Source organism: Musca autumnalis, unplaced genomic scaffold, assembly GCF_047663935.1.
Source record: "Musca autumnalis isolate F117 unplaced genomic scaffold, ASM4766393v1 scaffold_4, whole genome shotgun sequence".
Taxonomy (NCBI): domain Eukaryota; kingdom Metazoa; phylum Arthropoda; class Insecta; order Diptera; family Muscidae; genus Musca; species Musca autumnalis.
Genome location: NW_027411977.1, coordinates 69,626,050 through 69,633,057, shown reverse-complemented (window position 1 = coordinate 69,633,057; position 7,008 = coordinate 69,626,050).

Genomic DNA, 7,008 nt, shown 5'->3' with positions numbered 1-7,008 from the left:
TGGTATGCACACCCGCCTTGAACGCTGAAGGTCGTGGGTTCGATTCCCCGGCCAGTCAACATCAAACACTTTTCAATGGTGGGAAGGTTAGGTTAGGTTAGGTTAAAGGACGCGCAGCTGTCGTGTTGGACAGCCACTCCACTCGGAGACCTTATGGTCCATTGTGTTCATCCTATAGTAAGGGTAGGAGAAAAGAAAAGAAATAATAGCATATCGAGTTTAGAAATAGGAAAAAGGAATAATTAAGTAAGTTAGAGGATAGTTGAGAATGATTAAGTAAGTGCTACGGATTGAGAGATTATTTGTAAGGAGAGAGAGAGAGCGAGTAAGGAGGTTAGCCGTATTAAGATGCTGTAGTTTGTTCGTGTTGAAGCCACTTCAGACCCTTGGCGAGAAGAAGCAGTGTTGTCGGCTCGGCTTGGCAGAATGTTGTCAGAGATGATAACGTATGTTCACCCATTGTTTGAACTCTCCTGGTCCTGAGCATTGGACAACGGCATAATAAGTGCTCAATCGTCTCTGTTTCTTCTTCGTCTTCGCATAATCTGCAGTAGTCCGTGGGGTCATCTCTATCCCATTTGCAGGTCATTGATCTTATCCTGCAGTGTCCCGTGATAACTCCAATCATTAGTTTTAGATCGGGTTTTCTCATATAGAGTAGGGAAGTGGTCTTCCTTTTGGAGAGGTTGGGCCAGATTGCCTTTGATACCTTGCAGCCAGGTTCGTTATTCCAGATCTGACCAGCCTTCTCCCTGTATGTTTGTTCTAGGAGCCGCATGAAGTGACACAGGGGTGGCCTGATTGAGTTATCGATTTCGATGTCGTTTGACTCAGATCCGCGACGTGCCAGTTCATCCGCCTTTTCATTTCCCTCGATGTCGCAATGCCCCGGGACCCAGCACAAGGTAACGATTGATCGTAGGGTCTCCAAAGCTTTCCTGCAGTGCAAGACCGCAGCAGATTTGATTGAATGGGATCTAAGTGATTTTAGGGCCGCTTGGCTATCCACATAGATAGTCACCGGTCCGGCTATATCCCCTTCCATGTTTTTAATCAATTCTGCTGCTTTCGTGACCGCAAAGATTTCGGCTTGGAAGACGCTACAATTTTCGCTTAGCTTGTACGAGATCCGTAAGTTGAGGGTATCGCTGTAGACGCCCGCTCCTGTTCCCTTTTCCATCTTGGATCCGTCGGTATAAATCTCTATACCGGGTAGAGGTAGGGAGTTGTGGGTCCAGGCTTCTCTGTCAGGTATCCGAACTTCAATGTCGTCGAAGTGTAATTGTGGTGATATATAGTCACTGATTACCTCCAAACCCACCGATAGTCCAGATTGTCGTAAGATAGCAGCATGGCCGTAGTCGAAGTTACGCCATGAATTTAACTCCTTGAGTCGGAGAGCACTCTTTGCTGCCAGCTCCTGTACCACGAGATTCATCGGATGAAGATCCAGTAATACATTGAGAGCAGCCTGTGGAGTGCTTTTCATGGCACCGGTAATTAGGAGAGATGCCGCTCTTTGAACGACATTAATCTTACGGAGAAGGGATGTCTTACTCAAAGCATTCCACCATACCAATGAACCATAAGTTAGAATGGGGCGAACTATGGCCGTAAAAATCCAGTGTATGACCTGTGGTTTCAAACCCCAACTCTTACCAATAGAGTTCTTGCAAGAATAAAGGGCTATAAGTCCTCTCTTGGCACGTTCCTCGACATTCCTTTTCCACGTTAGTTGGTGGTCCAGGATAATGCCAAGGTACTTGGCCTCTAGGGAGAGCTTTAGGGCCACTCCATCCAGCGTTGGTAGGGTGAATGGTTTGACTTTTCTCTTGTTCGTAAATAGAACCAGCTCTGTCTTAGATGGGTTCACCCCAAGTCCATTGTTGTGTGCCCATCTTGATAATTTGTCCAGAGCTCCTTGCATGAGTTCCGATAGCGTTTGTGGGAACTTCCCGGTGATCATTATGACCACGTCATCAGCATAAGCTACAGTCTTTATACGTAGTTGGTCAAATTCCTTAAGTATTTCGTTAATCACCAGGAGCCACAGCAGTGGTGATAATACACCTCCTTGTGGTGTGCCCCTGGTGACAGACTTCCGAATGGAGGTCTCACCGATATTTGAATTGATTATCCTGCCGCTAAGCATTCCATCGATCCAATTGATCAGTGTAGTGGAAACACCTAAGTTCAAGAGTGAATTGTGGATGGATTCGAGTTTGACGTTATTAAAGGCGCCTTCTATATCTAGAAACGCTGCTAACGTATAGTTTGAGCCCATCATATTCCTCTCGATTAAACCAACGACTTCATTAAGTGCAGTCTCCACCGATCTGCCTTTGATGTAGGCGTGTTGGGCAGGACTAATAACACTGTTTCCAAGTTTGGACCTTATTCCTAGGTCAAGCAATCTTTCTAACGTTTTCAATAGAAAGGAAGATAGGCTGATTGGTCTGTAGTCTTTGGGAAGCGTGTGACTTGACTTCCCCGCTTTGGGGATGTATGTCACCGTGACCTCCCTCCACAGAACCGGTGTGAACGATAGACGTAGACAGGCCCTATAAATATGATCCAGGTGTGGTATCAACACCTCCAATGCATTTTGTAGCATAGCAGGGAAGATACTATCTGGACCAGGTGATTTAAAGGGCTTAAAAGTGTTTATCGCCCAAGCTATCTTTGTGTGACTTATGATCTCCTCGATGACACTCACTTCCCCTGTGGCTTGGTTACACATTGGTGGATCGGCTGAGCGATCTGGTGCATCCATGCAGTTGGGAAAGTGGGTTTTGGCCAGGAGATCCAGAGTTTCTAGACCGGAGTTAGTCCATGTGCCATCATCCCGCTTGATACTGCCGATGGATTTAGGGTCCTTCGACAGTACTCTACGAAACCTGGCTACATCCTTTACTCCCTCTATAGACTCGCTAAAGCAGACCCAAGATCTGCGTTTAGCCTTCTTTATTTCGCTGTTGTACTTATTGAAAGATACCTTGTAGTTCTCCCAATCTGTGGACAACTTCGTTTTGTTGGCTTTATTGTAGAGCCTTCTGCTAATCTTCCTGAGATTAGCCAGATCTTTCGACCACCAGACCGGTTGACATCTTCTGCCTGGGTAAGTGAGTGGGCAGGCGGTCTCATAGCTGTCCACCAAAACCTCTGTCACGTGATTCACTGCACTATTAACCTCTGTGGCTGTTTGGGGGTATCGTGACACTCCCAGCTTGGAGCTTACTAGTTCATTGAATTTGTTCCAGTCGGTTTTCCGTGGATTTCTAAATGGTGGCTGTCGAATGCCATTAACAGAGACTTGGAAGAATATCTTCCGATGATCCGAAAAGGAGCATTCTTCCGATACCCTCCAGTCACTGATAATAGATTCGTCTTTATTAGTGAGGGTTATGTCTATAACCTCCCCCCTGATTCTATTTTGAAAAGTGTATTCAATTTCCCTGTTGCATATTCTGAGATTATATTTTAAGATAAAATCAATGGTGGGAAAATACCCCTCAGTAATGTTGGCGACATTTTCTGAGTATTTCAGCTTTGTACAACTTGTCTACAAGTGGCGTGTTAGACACACCGTTCGGACTCGGCGATAAACAGTAGGTCCCATATAATTAAGCTTATATGAATCGGGGTGCACTCATTGGGATGTTTGTGGAACAATTATTATTATTATTATTATTATTATTATTATTATTATTATTATTATTATTATTATTATTATTATTATTATGCCACCGAAATGTAGGTAATTTGAAGATTTTAACCACATTATCCTAAGGAATTGACTTAAAATTGTTATTTAGTCACCATTTAGGGTTATATTCCTGCACATAATTGTCAGAATTATTATTACCGACTGCAATATCCATCCCGAGCATAGTTGAGCCAAATTTTTCACATAGTAATATTTTCTTCTTGGGTGCCACCGTGGTGCAATGGTATGCACACCCGCCTTGAACGCTAAAGGTCGTGGGCTCGATTCCCAGGCCAGGCAACATCAAATTTCAAGGGTGGCAGAATACCCCTCAGTGATGTTGGCGACATTTCCTGATTATTACAGCCATGTAAAACTTCTCTACAATTGGTGTCTAAGGACACACCGTTCGGACTCGGCAATAACAGTAGGTTGATATAGGTGAAGTCTCCCTTGTCCCATCTGGGATGTTTGTTTCTTTCGTACCGGATTGACCCGAAACCATAGTGTTTCGGTCAGTGGCTGCCAACCCAGCATCAAACCTATGCTTCTACTTAGGTTTCTATGCTGAAACAACAACATGGCGACTCTTTGTATAAGTGTATTTTATTATCGTAGCCGCTATTGGAGTTTAGTTATATATTTATGCCCACATATTCTGGCACCTGAATCAGTAGATCTCTAACTTGTTTGCTTAGATTAAGATTGAGATCTCTTCTCGGATCTTTTTATAACCTCAGCATTTATGCTAACGAGGGTATGTATATACACTTTCATACGGACAAAATGTGTCTTATCGAAATAATGGTTTTAGACCCCAATGATGTTTGGACTAAATGTGTTTCAGACAATTTGGAGTCGATTTAGCAATGCCCGTCCGTTTGTCTGTCTGGCTGGTGCGCACGATAACTCTCGAACGGATGAACAAATTTGATCCAAAATTTGGCTTTCGTAATATTTTGTCCAAACTTAGTTTAAGTTCGAAGTTATATCGGTCCACTCATTCCGGTACCTCCCCCACAAAACTTCGAAAATGTTCGGAAAATTTGTTCGCACGATAACTCTTGAAGGGAGTAACCGATTTGGTCCATACTTTGAAAATCGTGAAACTTCTGCCAGACTTATATGAGGTTCCAATATGGACTGAATCCTTCCACTCCTTCGGGTACCTCCCACACAAAATTTCGGAAAAGTTCAGTTTAAGGCCCGCTCTCGAATCGCTTTGCTTTTTGTTACAACAAATAGTATTGTGCCCTATACGACGGCACAAGTTTCATCAGGGGCAAGTCCATACTTCCTGAGAAAATAGCCTGAAAGTTAAAAAAAAACCATATGACACCGTGTGCAGTGGTTGCAGCGAAAGATAGTTCTCAAACGGATCTGCCGATTCGGTCCAAAATTTTGGCTTCGTAATATTTTGTACAAACTTAGTTAAGTTCGACGATAAGCCACATCGACCCACTCCTTCAAGTACCTCACCCACAAAAGTTCAAAATATTCGGAAAAATTGTGTGCAGGAAAACTCCTAATGGGAGTGACCGATTGTCCATACTTTACACATCCTAATATACATATATACCAGATATAGATCAGGTTCGAATATGGAGTATATTTGTCCACTCCCTCGGGTACTTCCCACACAAATTTTCGGATAAGTTCACTTTAAGACCAGCTCTCGAATCACTTTGATTTTTGTTGAAGCAACTTGCATTCGCTGCCTCAATCGGGGCGGTAAAAGTTTTTTTCAGGGGCAAGTCCATACTTCTTGAGAAAACAGCCCGAAAGTTGTAAAAACCCCTATGACTTCATATGTAGTGGCTGGAGAGCACGATAACACATTTGGACCAAATCGGTTGATCAGTTCCGATTTGGTCTAAAATTTAGCCTTCGTCATATTTTGTCCAAACGTAGAATCAGTTAGAAGATGGGCAATACCAGTCCACAACTTCCTGTACTTCCCCCTAATATATAAAAAATTCAATAAATTAGTATGCACGATATTTCTTGAACGGGGGCAACCAATTTGGTCCAAACTTTGGATCTATTAATATTTTGTCAACATTTAGTTTAATTTCTAAAATGGCCCATATCGGTCCTCTCCTTAGGTTCAACATTTTTGTTTAAGTGCAGTTTAGGGTCCTTTGGAAATGTATACCGTTATGCTGTTCGGTTTGGTCCTGTTTAAAGCGATATTATGATTTTCGTGGACAAGTCCATGCTTCCTGGCATACTGGCCGAAAAGTTATACGATGACCCACTGAAATGACTAGTGGGCGCGAGTTCTTTCGAAAAGATATGGCTTACAAAATAAGATCCACTTTCACAATGGACCAAGTCTGTTCACTCCATTAAGTATCTCCTACGCAACACTTTTGAACTTTAATCCTAACCCACATTTCAGTACAAAAAGGCCACAAAATTCTGAAAAGACCCTAAATACATTCGGTCTGTTCGTAGGTAGAAGTTAAATTCACATAGGCTGAGGGTATATCTCTGTCGGAAAAGCCGACTGATACTGTTTTACTTTTTAATTTGTTCCCCAACTATAATTAATGGTGGTACTGATTGGAAAAATATTGTGTGTTTATATGGGGAATCCTATTTGCACGGATGATAAAATACCTTTAACTCCATACGAAATTGTTGTTATACTCTTTCTTTCAAATTGGGTCAATAGGAGCACCCTTTCTTTCAGAATGGGTCTATAGAAGCACCCTTTCTTTCAGAGCGAGTTTATAGAAACACCCTTTCTTCCCGAATGGGTCTGTAGAAGCACCCCTTCTTTCAGAATGGGTCTATAGAAGCACCCTTTCTTCCAGAATGGGTCCGTGGCAGCACGCTTTCTTCCAGAATGGGTCCGTGGCAGCACGCTTTCTTTCAGAATGGGTCTACAGAAGCACCGTTTCTTTCAGAAAAGGTCTTTCGAAGAACTGTTTCATTTAGAAAGGGTCTATAGAAGCACCCTTTCTTTTAGAAAGGGTCTATAGAAACACCCTTTCTTTTAGAAAGGGTCTATAGAAGCACCCTTTCTTTTAGAAAGGGTCTATAGAAGCTCCCTTTCTTTTAGAAAGGGTCTATAGAAGCACCCTTTCTTTTAGAAAGGGTCTATAGAAGCACCCTTTCTTTTAGAAAGGGTCTATAGAAGCACCCTTTCTTTTAGAAAGGGTCTATAGAAGCACCCTTTCTTTCAGAATGGGTCTATAGAAGCACCCTTTCTTTCAGAATGGGTCTATAGAAGCACCCTTTCTTTCAGAATGGGTCGATAGAAGCACCCTTTCTTTAAGAAAGGGTCTATAGAAGCA